The sequence below is a fragment of the Watersipora subatra genome, chromosome 6 (genome assembly GCF_963576615.1).
Source record: "Watersipora subatra chromosome 6, tzWatSuba1.1, whole genome shotgun sequence".
In the NCBI taxonomy this organism is placed as follows: domain Eukaryota; kingdom Metazoa; phylum Bryozoa; class Gymnolaemata; order Cheilostomatida; family Watersiporidae; genus Watersipora; species Watersipora subatra.
In genome coordinates, this window is record NC_088713.1 from 57750004 (window position 1) to 57766486 (window position 16483).

Genomic DNA, 16483 nt, shown 5'->3' on the forward strand with positions numbered 1-16483 from the left:
TTACTATTTATTCGTTGGTTCTCTTGTCGCCTTGTAGAATTTGGTCGTCTTGTCATGATATCAATAGCGTAGCAATAATAACAATAACATAAGTATTTGTAAATAAATTGAAAAATTAAAAAAAGACAGCATTGACATATACTTTATTCATTTTGTTTTTACTCCTTTGATCTTAATTTTAATATCCACAATATAACAATTAACTGAAAAAAATGAACGAGTAGATTCTAACTATTATCAAAGGAATCACAAGCTCTTCAACCAGTCAATTTCAAAATTCTGGTATTTTGAAAAGTTGTCTATCATTTAACATTATACTTTTTATATGAAACTGTAGACAAAATGGTAGCTCTATATCAAAAGTGCTAATAGATCAATAATATTTAGACAAAGACTAACAGTTTTGACTTCTAAATCTTAATTTTCATTAGTAGAAATCTCATGTTTTCTTTCAAGGCTACTACATGTGTATACACTTGTCACAAATTTGTATTCATAATTCGACATAAAAAATAGGAGAAAGTATTGTCAATGTTTTATAAGTGAAAGATTCAATGGCAAAAGAGTTGCAAAGACACAATGTGTATTCTGTAATGTAGTGCTGAATGCTGAATCCATAAAATAATCTAAACTAAAACACACCTTTGAGGCAAATCACTCTCAACTTTTTAGCAATGCTATCACATTTTTCCAACTATATGAAGCTGATGTAAAACCACAACGGTTTGGTTATGCCTAAACTGAATTCTTTAAACGGAATGCTGAAATAAGACAAGCGGCATTTAAATTGTCCTGTTCATAGCCTATCAATATAAGGCTCATAGCATCGGAAGAGCACTCTTGCAATCTTGCATAAGATCAAATCTTGCACATAAAAATAAAAAAACAGTGTATTGAAATACAGTTAAAATAGTGTTATCAATATCATCACCGAATAACACTGAAAAAACTACTAGAAGAAATGTCTTTAGATGTAAATGATCAAGTAGTGGAAAAATTAAAATAACTGAATTGCTTACAGCTTACTGAAATACATAATGTATTTCACCGTCTGTTTCCAATTTGTATTTACTTAGTTTGGACCAAGGGGAGGTGACTAGGAGAGTTGATGTCATTGGGTTGGATCTATAACAACATGTTTCATTGTCTTTCACGATGCGCCTCACAAAAGTGACATATAATGCTTTGTAACCGAGCTATGTCTACAGCAAACTTTAGGTAGATAGGTAAGCTAAGTTACATTTGGATTTCCTAGGTGTAATTAGTATGCTTCTATAGTAATCACCCATGTAATATTCGTAGAAGGGTTACAATAGTTTGTGTGATTATGAAACAGAATGGTATTTTAAAAAGAGATGGTAGAAGCCTCTAAATGGTGGATTTGCGTGCATCATATTATTTACAAACCATAGCCTGAGGTCTTTGTCATAATTTATTATTAATAGATCAGGGTAGCTGACCACCCGCTGTATAGCATATGTGTATTTCGTGAATGCTGCAAATATTGTCATTAGATTAACTCGCTAATTATCCTCCAACTTATAGAGTGATTTAATTACCTGGCTGATGGCTAATCATTTAAAGTGTTGTGTAGAGGATAACTCCAAATTTAGGAGTTTGCATTAAGCTATATGATATATGTGACTTATGCCCTAGCTGGTACTCCTTTGGAACCCAAAAACAATTTTAAATGGATATAAAAAAGTGTGCTGTATTGCTTGACCTTAACTTTCTACTCGATCTTGACAAGGTATCAAGGTAGATGAGTCATTATACAGGGATAATAGGATACTAGGATTACTAATACTAGGAATTACTAGGAAACACTAGGATTAGTTTGAAGATGCCCATAATTTCTTTCATATTCAAAACAAATCCATAAACATGTTCATTGAGAACAATTGGATCTAGACAAAGTTCCCTTCTGGGCGGTTTAATCGTGATCTAGTTTTTCCGGTTTTATTCTTGTAATATTCTGGCTGTCAAATCACTTTAAAGATGAGAAACAATTTCAAATGATAGTAAAATACCGATTTTTCCTAGTAGAATCTATTAAAATTTTGCGAAGGTTGATTTTAATGCTCGTGAAGGAAAATTTTTGAGTTTCTAATCAAACAGACAGCACATTTATACCATATTTGGTCAATTGATCCTGACATAGCCTTCTCACTCTATATAAGCCATAGTGAGTCAGTTCTTATCATACTGTCACATGGGAATTGGTTACCGTCACGGAACATCGTGCTTGTTATACTAAAGACGGCTGAGTCGTAGAATGGTGTACAGGGTTGCAAGGTTTTTCTAATGTCAGTAAATACTATTGAGAGAAATATGGTTTTTATGTAAAAAAATGCTAATGTCGTACTAGTAAGCTGGATGTTAAAGATTTGATCTTCCTGTTGCGCAACAGTTCTGAAGGGCTTCAATTATCGCCATTCATTCAAGATTTCCTGGTTAGAGTTTTATAATATTATGAATATTATAGATAAACAGACGAGGCAGTGTTTTATAATTTGTAGATTTCAATATCCCACTCTGACCTAACATGATCACAGTTTATTTTTGAAGATTCTATAGTGCAGTATTTTGAGTCATTTCCACATTTAATGGTTACTTTATTCATAGCACCATAACCAAAAATACAATCAATCATTTACAAGCTACAGATTCTACCAGTCATTCAAACAGGGCATCTCAGAGTTCCTCATAATCATAGGGTGGACCAACCACCCAACCAACCTGTCATCACTCAAACAGTCCCTGCTAAGGATTGGTAACCTCGCTGACGGGCACATACCGTACTGTTTCTCTTACTTTAATGAACTCCATAATTAACTAACAAGTATATCTGTTCCTTGTAAATGTAAATTGTTCATTGCACTGCAGCTTCATGATCGTGAAAAACTCGTGGCACACAGTCTTTAGATACGTTTAACTCATTCGCACCCATACTCGAGTCAACTCGCTATTTATAACGTTGCTATGCACCCAACGTGAAATGTCTCGCCTCTGAATTTTACCTACTCACTGTATCACTATTTTTAAACTATAAAAGAAAATATTTGATTAGTTAGAAAGAAAAAGCTCTGGCCAATCAGACAACCGTACAAATATGTCTCAATGATGTTTCTGGCAAAAGTTATGACCAAAGTAGTACACTCATAACTACATCTACCTAAACCGGAAATCATCATGGCGACTTTAAATGTTATCATTCGCGATAATTTTTTATCAATTTCAGACGTAAATATGCAGATTTAGAAGTGGTAAGAAAATGAAAGACTGCATAAATCAAAGCAAAACATTGTTTTTAATCTTTCAGTTTTTATTGACTTTTAATTTTGCCAATTCGAATCGTTATGCTCGAATAAAAATGCACTTTTTAGGCTGTCAGTCGTAGTCCGCCTAAAGTTTGCATTCGCTTTTGATTACATCATATTGATTCTTATAGCTGTATATGAAAGTTGAAAAGACAAGAACGGGGTTATTGAACATTTTTTTATTACTTGAAACATTTTTATGACAGTTTATTTGAGTTGGCATGTAGGTTAGCTATGTTTTGGCTTGAAGGATGATACTCGGGAAGAAAAGTTCAAAAATAGAGTATCATAATTTTCATGTTCAAGACTAACTGTATATGTATAAATAATATTCATAACTGTATATTGTATTTAGTCAATGACTATTTTAGTCAAACTTTGTATATTCTACAATTTTATGGTGCAAGTCTAACTTTGTTTCAGCAAATAACAATTTTTTCAAAATCGAGAATTTTCTGAAACTACTGTCTTTGTAACACAGATCTACATGAAAGGGATATGAGATGAGTTGTCCATATGAATGTAATATCATTTGAAAGAGGAGACTCGGCTGGTTCTTGTACAACTCTAATGAGTAAATTATCTCAAGTCTGTCACTTTTAATAGTAATCTGAATTATGACAACTTTCTGAAAAATAACTGGTATTTGAGGTTAATCGCCTTGAAATTAGTCGGGTGCGAATGAGTTAAATCAGACATGTCCAAAGTCCAGCTCGTGGGTAAAATGCGGCCCATGGTCAATTTTCATGCGGCCCGCAGCCTCCGTCACAAAAAATCAATAACGTCTGGCCACCCGTAGAATTAACCTTTAGCCTTTGAATTAGCCTTTGCACACTAACAGTCAGTTTTCCGGCATTGCGTAGGGCGTGTCAGAATCCCTAAAGGCCAGAATTCTGCAATCACATGGTTTCGTTTACAAAAGATGTTTCTACGTTACAACGTGAACCAATCAAAGTAATTTTTGCACAGCATTTTTGACCAAAAATTTCATTTCTATTTGTGACATTTTTTAAATATCTTTACCTATTTCCTCCGTTTTAATAACAAATTTTATTAGAAATATATCGCACAATTTATTTTTGTTTTGCGTCAAAGGTTTTTGGGTTTCTATAATCATATGAAGTAGGCCTATCTGTCTGGTTTCCAATTGCACTTATCGTGTCATACACTTATCGTGTCATGCCCTTCTCATGTCATGCTCTTGTCATTTCCTGCACATTTACACCAGGCAATGCATTTGCTCCCTCTTTCACCACTCAGCCCATCAGGTATGATGTTACTGATATTACAGTACCTGCTCCTACAACATAAATAATCTGCCATAGTAACGTTTACATTACTGTACATTACGTAAGTTTACATTACTGGTACATATAATTATGTTGTATCAGTTGTACTGAATTTAATGTATAATGCATAATGCCCAGTAGAAACAGTACACAAAACAATATACTGCATGGTTGTGGCACGTTTCTGCACTGCTAATGCAACTACAGAAATATTCAGGTAAAAATTCACTGCAACTGTAATGCATTTCACATATGGACATCAGTGAGTACTTATCAAGGCACAGTTGTGATTGTTGTCATGGTCAATTATAAATTTTTTATAAATTTTTAAAATGAGTTTTTGTTCAATTCTTTTATACTGCAGTACCTAATTGACCTTTTCAATTCAGCTCATACATGTAATCTACCTTTGTAATTAAATAGTCATCATAGTACCCAGATATACTAACAAGGCTGATGTCTGTTAGGAGTCGGTGTATTTAATACTGACTCTGACTACATATTTGTTCTGATGGTAATAAGTTCTCATCAGGTAAATAATATACAGACTCAGTACCACTAACACACCTTCAATCTCAATATACAGACCCGTTCACCAACCTGTAGAAGTACTCTAAGGCTATTATTCCTTCAATTGACTTGCTGAGTGTTTTGCACCATTTTTGTTCGTGCAATAATGCTTCATTGATGAAAGCTGGAGTTATATTCCTGTGTTATGATAAGTTATGTCTCTTATCAGATTTGGCACATGCAATACTTCTGCGTTGCCCTGTATTAGAAAGTCTCTGCTTTCAACCCTTTTTGTCTAACAACGTCATTCAGACTCATTTCAGATTTGCCTTTAACAGAAGCCCATAACAGTTGTCTAGACTCTCCATATGATTGTTCTGGATGGCTGCAGATCAAGTATACTTAGATTATGGCTCTTGGACTGTTAAATGCTTTTAAAGACCATAACATAAGGTGTATAAGATTTGAAGGTGTATTCATACTTTTTTTGTATATTGTTGTACTTGCTCTGAACATCAAATAGTATGAGTTTTAATCAGATGCATACAAAGGCTTATGTAGACACTAGGGTTGCACGATAGGTCGATAGTCAAATTTGAGAGTCGATAGTAGTTTGTTTGATATGAATATGTTGATTATTTTTGGCGTAACGAAACATCCAGAAATTATATTTCATCAACAAATAATAAAAAAGAGTAAACCCCGATAGTTTTGCAGATAGTTTTTGTTGTTTTTCTGCAGACTTTTTTCTGCAGCTTTTCCTTTTCCCGTCCCCAGAGCCATATAGTTTTGCAGATTCCCGTGACCAACAGAAGCGTATATGGGAGTTCGCTCGATTCCAAACAAACAGGCCACGCCTACTAATTTTATATAAGTTATAATGGTGAGACCGCAAATTAATCGAAAAAAATTACTGCCCATTGACAGTCGCTTTAAAATTGATTGTTGTATCATACACCATTCGAAAGAAGACAAGTTTCCTACAAAAAGCTACTAATAACTATTTTGTAAAAACGTAAAGTAACTGCAAAAAATGAGCGGTATTGAGAGCGAGGTATGAATATTCCATTTGAGATCAGTATGTCGATCGGGTTTGTTTGGGATCAAGCGTTTTTGTTTCCGTTTTTTGATACGGCACTCTGTGAAACTATACGGCTCTGCCCATCCCTTCTCACAATCCTTTATCTTTTCAGACACATTTGGTCATCTGGCTAGTAAAGTTTTACGAAAGTATGGCATTAAATTGTCTTGTTAATTTGGAGTTATGTTCTCGGTAATACGATAGTTTTACCAGCTGCCAGGTCATACGATAACCTTCGGTAAACTCTGTCTGTTCATTGATATTTGATACTCATTGATAATTCACATTACCATACTCGTCATCAATTACTATCACTTCCTGTACCCAAACATCTAACTTTTGATGGTCAAAGATCCTATAATTTTGCTACATCTGTGCTGTGGAATAAGCTGCCGACTGTTTTAAGATAAATAAAATCTCTAAAATATTTAAGGTGATGCTGAGGTTGTATCTTCACTCTATCAGGTGATCGTTGTTATCTTGCTTGTTGCTGCTGACTCGGGCTCGCGTACTGCTGGCTTTGCCATTTCGCAATGGACCCCATCATCATATCTTCAGGTTATCTCTTTTACCACACCCGACTATATGTTTTCTGCTCTTTATTATTATAACTTTAATCTGTGTATATTTTTGTTTGCTTGATGAAATAAACACACGCCCACACGCACACTATCGGTATCGGTCGCTGTCGATGGGACAACTCCAATGATAGTCGATAACACCTTTTCAAACAATAAATGCCATCCCTAGTAGACACCCCATAGTCAGACGATAGAAATATTTCTAGGCACTGTCAGGGGATAAGAAATGTTTTTTAATGTTTGCATTTAAAGTTCCTGTTCCATATTCATGTAATTTGAGTGACTGACAGTCATGTTCAGGTCTATTTGATTGTATCCATAAGCAGATTTGTTGGACAGGAAAACAAGTAGTACATGCATCTCTTTTCATTACAACAGTAGTTTATTATCTCTTATTGTTAGCTTGGTTCTTGTTCATATTGTTATCATTAATTGTATTTTGCCTATTAAGAATTAGTAACAAATAAATATATTAACCTTAGTAACTATAGTCATCCACAGTAACTTTAGTGTGTCAAGTGGTTGTGATCTGTAATAACATGTAATGCTACAATGTACTATGTGCACTACGTACCTTATGAAGTTACCATAATATCTCCAACTTGATCAGTTTCTCCATAAGACAACCTTTCTCTCTAATATCAGATGCTGGAGTGTAATTGAATAAGGTATTGTCATCCTGTTGCTGCAGTATGTGAAGTATCGAGTTTATCATTATCAAGTACCATCACAATTCCTTTAACACCTTGCTAGGCAAGTTTATTTTCAGAGTTTCCCTTCCTGTGGGCAAAATAATTTCAAATGACTATTCGTCACGTTTCACTAATTTAGGCTGACCCTAATTTGACCTTTGATTCTCATGAACTATGCAGAAAGAAGAATGAGTAAAAAGTCCACTACCAAATACTAATACTAGTACTGATGAGTTTGATACTAATGATTATCAGATGATTAGCTAATCCGAGCAGATCATTTATCTACAAAATTTGTGGATTGTTAGCCCACATCAACTCCATCTTTATGAGCAAGGTTGTGGAATGAACTTTTGCAATTAACGAAAATATCATTGAGCAGTCAAATTCCAGTTTATTCATTTATAGTGATTGCACTGCTTTGGTAGCTCACTTTAAATTTCTTGTGATTCTTTGACCTTCACTCGTCCTTACCAACTCTGACCATGAGTGAATGTTTGCTTGATATTTGTCAATCTCTGTCTCCTAAGTACAATTAGATCATTTCTGCATGCGTGGTTCTCTTCTCTACTATCGGTAATTACCAGAGTCTGGACCAGTTGTGATGTCATACACTTGAACATACGTATATAACTATACATTAAGTGCACATTGCAGTGACCTTGCTAGGAGGTACCAGCAAGTAAAAGAGATGCTAAGAAGAATAATTGTAGAACTCTACAAATCAGCAGAAACTGCAGGAACTCGAGTCCACCTTAAATTCTCACCATAAGGTCAGTAGCAGGTCTCTCATCCCTTATATCAAGGGTGTCAGGTTCGATGCACATGTATGTCTTTATCGATGAGTGAGTCAACACAAGTCATGGTATGCATCCTATCCATGATGCACTTAGACATACATTCCTCTTTGATAGAGGTAACTTCGGTCTTCTGTTTTCTGGCTGCGTACCTCAAGTTCTGGTATCATCTGTCTCCTGACCATATTGTTACTCTATATAACAAGTTTTTAAGTAGTCAGAGGTAATTCAGGACAAGTTTCCGTTCACAGATGTTACCCAACTTCTTAAGTTTTCTCACGAACTAGCACTCCATTAGGTTCATGTTATTAGACCGAGTCCATTTAATCCTTTTAATCAGTAGCCCATTTATCACGGCCTTGTCCTGGTTCAGCTACCGGGTTGCTAGGAAAAGGGAGCAGTGGTAGCTGGGATCCCACGGTCACCAGTGAACTCCCCTACCAACCGAGCTATACTTTCTATATACATGTAGAGATATTCACATAAATAAAATTATATAAGTTATTTTAAGGTCTTTTCTGAATAACATTCTTGTAGTTACCCACTGAGAACATCTTGTACTTGTTGTGCTCTGTAGAAAAGCAGGAAGGCAGGCCACAAATTAATAAAGAAAATAAGGAAAGTAGGAAAAAAGGTCAGAAATTAATAAAGCAAAATACTTAAGGATTGAATTTTATTGCAGACTTTTGTGTACGATTATTAACTCAGTCTATTTTTATATGAAATCGTGTGAATACATGGACGTTATTTCTGTGTATTGCTATTAGCAATGGAGAAGGCAATTTTATGTTGATTCAACTCAAGTCCTTAATATATTTACTTAAGCATAATAGAGTGGACAACTCCATCAACTACACCCATCACTCGCTACATCAACAAATGTATCTTGTATCAACTTATCATTTCAAACCTCAACCTGAGTTATTGACTGTAATCAGTTGACCACTCATAGTTTACAATCATTCTCATCAAACGACTATCTACATTCATCTCTTTTTGTTTCTGGTAGGTTACATCTATGTTTATGACTATCTTCATTTATCTTTATTTGTTTCTGATAGGTTACATATTTCTGATAGGTTACATCTATGTTTATGATTATATACATTCATCTCTCTTTGTTTCTGAGGATTACATCTATGTTTACGACTCTCCTCATTTATCTCTATTTGTTTTTGATTGGTTACATCTCTCTTAGGACTGCCCTGTTACCTGAGTCATTACAGCGTAGCATGGTGCAATTTGGCAGAGCATTACGACCTCCACTAACAATTTTTACTGCACAGTGCCTACTGCCATCTACCATACATTTACTTCCATGACACATGATCTGAAACCAGCCCTTAAGCCTGGTTTCCATATGACAGCGCAAGGCGCGCAACAAGGCGCACGACGTCGTACGTAAGCCAGCTGTGATATGGAAACGTCAATGTGGGACGATAGGGCGACGTTCGTACGCTGATCGCAAGGTTCCAACAGAATAGATCCTTGCGATGGGTGCTGGCGGTGATGTATCCCACAATACACCGCTAGACCTTTTCAACCTATCCCACAATTCAAACGGACGGCTGTTTTCCGAAGAAATTGGTCTCCCGTACGAAAGAGTAAGCCTGGTTTTCATATGACAGCGCAATTTCGCAACGGAGGGCTGTTTTTTCGAAGAAATCTGTCTCTCCTACGAAAAAGTAAAGAAATTATTCACCCGGTCCAATACAAGCATGGCGCCTACGCACAATATGGAAACACTGCATCGCGGCCCAAGAAATGCATTGCGCACGATCACTGGGCCTCGCACGATCTTTGCGCTGTCATATGGAAACCAGGCTTTAATGTTGATCACTACTTTAATTCATCTCTTTGTCTCAGATAGGTTACATCTATGTTTACAAATATCTTCATTCACTCCTTTTAGTTTTCGATTGGTTACATCTATGTTTATGACTCTTCATTCATCTCTATTGGTTGATAGGTTACATCTATGTATTCTGACTCTCCATTCATCTCTTTGTCTTAGATAGGTTACATCTATGTTTACAAATATCTTCATTCACTTCTTTTAGTTTTTGATTGGTTACATCTATGTTTATGACTTTTCATTCATCCCTATTGGTTGATAGGTTACATCTATGTTTACAATTATTTTCATTCATATCTATTAGTTTTTGATAGGTTACATCTATATTATAACTGCCTATTACCTGTGTCATTACAGTATAGCATGCTGTAACTTTGCTGAGCATTACAACGCACAGTAGACATTTACTGCTGCCACACACAATTGAGCATCTCCTACACAGTGCCCACTGCCATCTGCCATGACACATGACCTGAAACCAGCCCTTCATGCATGCAGTGAATGTTTATTCTTTCAGCAACCACACATTAGTGTGAAGTACATACTGCAGATCAACTGACACTGCTGGCTCTCTAAAGCCTGGTTCCCATACCTGACGCAAATCACCGACGGCAGCACCGCAGGCTATTACCATTGTAATAGGAACTTAGGTGGTCCTCGGTTGATATTATATTATATTAGTCAGATATTATTTTTTATAAATTTTTAAAATAGATTTTTGTATAGTTTGTTTATTACTGCCACACATAATCTACCTTTTTAATTCAACATCTACATGTAATGTACCTTTGTAATTAATTAGGTCATCTTAGTATCCGGATATACTAACATGGCTGATGTCTGCTAGGAGTCAGTATATTCAATTCTGTTTCTGGCTACATATTTGTTCTGATGGTAATAAGTTCTCATCAGGTAAATAAGTATACAGACTCAGCACAACTAACACATCTTCAAACTCAAAATACAGACCCGTCCCTCAACCTGTACAGTGCTCTTAAACTATTTTTTATTTGTTTTCACCAGAAGCCAGTAACACTGCTCTTGTTTCCCTCAGGACAAGTAGACTTGAGCTATGGCTCTTGGACTTTCAGGTGCTTATAATCACCATAACATGAGGTACATAAGATTAGAAGGTGTATTCATACTTTTTCTGGTATATTGTTGTACTTGCTCTGAACATCAAGTAGTATGAAGTAAAATTAGATGCATACAAAAGCTTAGGTAGACACCCCATATTCCGACGATAGAAATCTCTAGTAGTATATAGATATAGTAATACTGATAGCAATGTATAAACTACAGTAGTTTAGTAATTATCAAATATCTGGTAGAGTTTGTCAATATCTGTTCATGCGCAACACATGCATTGAGATGTTGAACCTCACCATATGAAAATGAGTCACTGATAGAGTCATATTCAGGGATCATTTGAATATGTCTTGTTAGCAGGTCAGTTAGAAAGGAATTCAATAATTAGTATCACGTCTCATCAGCCCATCAGGTTTTGTCTGTATTCATCTTATCATTCATTTTATTTTGTTAATTGTTGTTCTCGTTTAGTCTGATAATATCAACTTTCTAGATTCTTTGGTACCTCTTATATTTTATTTATGGGCAGGTCATGCACCACTGTCGCAGTTTTTATGTTGAAGTTAGGAATCAGGAAGATCTCAAGCTACACATTGAGGATCTCTCCGCGCCACCCTGCCCTAGATCACTTAAGCTATAGACACCTCACACTAATCACTGACTCACAGTCTACAGTCATCCCCACTTTTTTGAACTCCTCTGATTCTTCTCCCGCAGCTTCAAAGTGTAAGTTTTAACTTCATTTTCCACCTCCTCACAATACCTACTATGTTCATCCTAGTACCTCCTTCCCCTCAAGTGAGAGGTATGTGACTTATACTCTTCTCCTTGTTGTATCTCTGTCTTGCCTTCTTCTAATGTCAGCCTTTCTCTCTCTCCTGTCTATGAGTAACCACGAATAATATTATTCTCTTCTCAGGTGATAGGCTGATGTAGAACGGGTTAATCTCCTCTAAGGAATGTTTGGGAGTTGTGTGGGAGTTGTGTGGGAGTTGTGACACTACTTAAAAAGGTAAGACAAATTTTTCTCAGTAATATAAAACCCCAGCAATAGACATTTTTCTCTACTACTCTTTGCTGCTTGCATTGTCTTATCAAACACTTCTAATATCAAGCAAATATTTTTAATTTACACAATTTTATTTTCTTTCCTACTGCTAATTTTTCTCTCTTCTCACTTTGTTTTGACTCACTGCTTTTTGACATACCCAGAGTCCTGTCCATGGGCCATATGATAGTCTATAGATATGTTTCTTGTGTATGTGGACCATATGACCCACAAGCCATATGTTTCACTTACCTCGTCTAGCATATGCTGAAACTGAGAGAGGAACTGTTATCCATGCAGTGATTAACCTTTGTCTTACAAGCAGTGCAACCATTCAATATTTGTAGATAGATGAGCTACTCCCAGTAGATCACATTGGAGTTGTGTACTCATTGTTACTTCCTGTAGCCTTCAAATACAGTGGCTTGTTATACCTGGGTGGTCCGCTTGTGTGTGGTAATAGCTTTATAACAGTCAGTTTACATTCATCACTAGAGGAGAGCGGAGACAGCTTGAATTTGATGCAGAGAGCTGGAGATCTAATTTTGTTATGGTGAGAATCTATGTACATTTCATATGAACAATTCATAAATCCTGATGCATTTGATGCAAAAACTTCAAAGTTATTGTTCAAAAATTATATTTAATGACAACGATATTACTATAAAAACCTTTTTGATAAAGATGAGAAATTGTTCAAAACTTCCTAGTCCAGGATTTCGCTTGTGCAGTTAGAATGAAAAATATAGATCCCATGTAAAACATTTACTTGTGGCTTAGGCATATTCAAACTTCTGAAATATTGGAAAATGAAGAATAATATGCTGTTTTATGAGTTGTGAAGCTGATATAATAATACATTTGATAGTAATATAGACATTTTAACTAGTCACTAGCTCAAACTATATTGAACATTGTGGATGTTTGAACTACCGTAGTAGGGATATAATGTTACTGTATTGTTACTCAGCAGCATGTAAATCATGGTTCCTTTTTCCACTGTGAGACCCCTGCAGTAATCTCGCACTGCAAAACACTAGTGCTGCTAGACTCGCACATATAACTAGCATTAGTCCTGGGTTTGCTTTAAATATTCATCAAATGTCTTTTTCATATAATAGACTCACATGATGAATTATTTAAATATTGTTTCCTGTGTACATTATTCAATATTATTACAATGTTAACTGTTCATTGTCATTGCTTCCCGGCAAATATTCTGTTATAGGATCAGTTATATTTGCTTCAACCAATCAAACCCGGATTGCTGAATGAGGGGCGGAGATATATTCAAGCTATAAAATGCATGAAGTGGCCAGCAAGCATATCATATACAGAGTATCAACAGGTAAGTATAACATCTCTATTATATTAGCATATGTTGATATTATACTTATTGGGAATAATAGAGTAGATGAGGAGAGACATTGAGTCAGTGTGATTATAATATAATTCTGACCTGAGACTATCACTCTTTACCCTGAGGAGACTCATAGAGTCTATCCTCTAATGAGGTTAAGTTAAGGTCAGGAGTCTCTGGTTTCATTCCTCAGTCATTTTTGTGCCTGCAAACATTCCCTACTGTAAATATGTCATATTCCTCTTATGAATAGAATGAGGAGCTCTGAAACTAGAGTTTTTAGCTGCTTCTCCTCCCTTTATTCTGGTCAGAATCAGCCACAGGCCACTGATTGTATTTAGTCACCAGTTTTATAGGAAATTAGTGTTTAAAGTAGGAGGCTGCATGAATTTTATTGCAGCTTCCTGCTTTTTTATTTGCTATTGCAATTTTTGATCGAGTTCATTTCCATTAGATTAACACATGAGAGAGCAAATAGGAGTGTTGATGCTTGATTTCCCAGCTCTGAGTATCATATTCCTTGTCTCCTTTTTATACTCTGTGAATAACCAGGGTTCACCTGCAGCAACTCTGTTATGGTTGGCAGCTTTATAAGTCATCAGCTCACCCAGAGTCAGCAGTTGAGTCACAATTTGTCTTCATGTTTCTCTATCATATTTTACTGTGTGAAGTATTTTACAGGATACAATGGAGCAATGGATTAGGGAATATATTAGAGATAGTGGAGCTCCTGACATTACCTCTCTAAGGGCTGCTCTAACAACCACCCCTCCTAATCTGCTACTTCAGCTTATAACAACTATCAGAGGCAGTAAGTCGTATACAGCTCTGCGATTGGCTATCTCCCGTGGCCATCCTGTAGTAACTCATCTGTTACTCACTCCATTGAGAGGAATAGCAGATGAGTTGCTGTTTGTGAAGGATGAGGATGGACATACAGCTCTGCACAGGGCTGTATTGAAGAGAGATAGAGAGTTAGTAGAGCTTATACTTCATACAGTATCCTCTGCTAAGAAGTATAAGCTGATAGCTGTGAAGGATGGAGTGGGTTACACAGCTCTAACATGGGCTGCAAGGAGAGGATATACAGAGATAGTAGAGTCTCTACTGATCAGCCTGTCCATAGAGCAACGAGTCTCCCTGCTCAACATACAGACTCGTGACCTAGACACAGCACTGCACTGTGCAGCCTACTGGGGACACACAGCAGCTCTACAGACTATGCTGACCTCCATCCCTCCTGATAAAGTCTCTGCACTCCTCAGTATAAAGAACGGATACCGTAGAACTCCTCTGGAGTTAGCAGAGTATTGGGGAAGGAAAGATACAGTAGAGCTGCTTAAGAGCTGGAAGCAGCCAATATTAGCAGGTAGGATTATTATACAGTGTGATACCAGCTACTCACTTATACTACTTTATTGCATAACTCTCTGCTTGTCCCCAGGGTATCTTTATAAACATACCCTGGGGAATTCCATCTACATTTTCCTTGCATAGAGACTGCACTGGGCTGTAGGAGCAGTTCAGCTATGTCTCTGTATTAAATGCTGTCAGTTCAGCCTCTTCTCTTCAGCCAACACTCAGCCCTTGCTAATCATTCATCACCTCTGCTCTCTCTTGGATAATTATAGTCTGAGTATTTTAATTCCTTATTCAAAACTGATAGGATTAAAGTGATTTTAGCAGCTCAACACCTTGTGGCAGCTATTAGTCAGCACTTAGCTGAACTCTCCTGATTCATGAATATTCTTATTACTCACTACAGTTTTGAATAGAAACATGAGCTATTTACTAGAATTATAGTAGTAGTAGTTCTGACAGAATCGGCTCGTATTATAGTAAATATTTTTCCTATAGAACAGCTCTTGCTGTTGCTAAAGATAGAATCACAATGTTTGAGTAAGCATAAAATATGGTATAGCTTTACTCAAATTTTTTAACAATTTAAATGCAGGTTCTCAGTCTATTATTACTCACTGAGTCTGCACACCTGGTTGTAGCCTTAAAGAAGATAAGTACAACATGCAGTAGCAGTTTTTAGACTATTTGTAGTCAGTAACAACACCAGTTGATTCTCATTCACTAGTAATTCCTACAATAAACTCTTAGCTGTGGATTCTAAAGTTATGTTTTTAACTTTCAACATATTCGAAGGCTATGTTTTGAGAAATTATCCAATAGCTCTGATTAATAGTATTAGTACTCTAACAGTCCAATGCAGTCAAGTGTGACTTGTTGGTTAAATAATCCTGAATGTTGAAAGGCAGTCACTTAGTGTAGGTGATACTGTCAGCCTACGTAGCTGAAAGTCAAAAGTTTGGCTCCTGATGACCGCAATCTTTTTCCCAGACATACCATTACTATCACCATGTGTTACTTTTTTATTGCAATAATGTTTTGTTTTTCAATTTGGTTCCAACATGGACTGAGGTGGAGGACTTCCTATTTATAAGATGATCTGTTCGTTGATTAGATTGAAGTTTTATTCATTTTTACTTTGTTGTAGCCCACGCTGCTCCCACTTTCTGGAGGTTTGCTGCCCTTCATGAAGCTGACAGACACAAAACAAAAGGTAAACTTGGGATAAGATTGCTTTGAAGACTAAAGTCTACAGATCTTGAAACGTAAACTTTTTCCCAGAAATTAGATTAAATCAAAGTAATTTTAAATTTTTGTTTTTTAGCGTTTACCGAAGCTTCACTTTTCCTTTTTATAGCACATGCCGCTGCCACTGATGAGGAAATTGCTGCCCTTCAGCAAGGTGACAGACACAAAACAAAAGGTGAGCATAGAATAAGATTAGTTTTATTTTGTAGTTGATGCTGCCGCTGATAAAACAATTTATCAACTTGTAATAGCAG

At 36.1% G+C, this 16483-nt stretch overlaps 2 protein-coding genes across 2 annotated transcripts in view; one reads left to right on the top strand and one right to left on the bottom strand.

Annotated features, from left to right (window-relative positions):
• Positions 1 to 16483, top strand: part of LOC137398395 (serine/threonine-protein phosphatase 6 regulatory ankyrin repeat subunit B-like) — a 627280-nt gene that overhangs the window by 322234 nt on the left and 288563 nt on the right. The window lies entirely within an intron of this gene.
• The window catches only part of LOC137398919 (sulfhydryl oxidase 2-like), a 300984-nt gene that overhangs the window by 36593 nt on the left and 247908 nt on the right, over positions 1 to 16483 (bottom strand). The window lies entirely within an intron of this gene.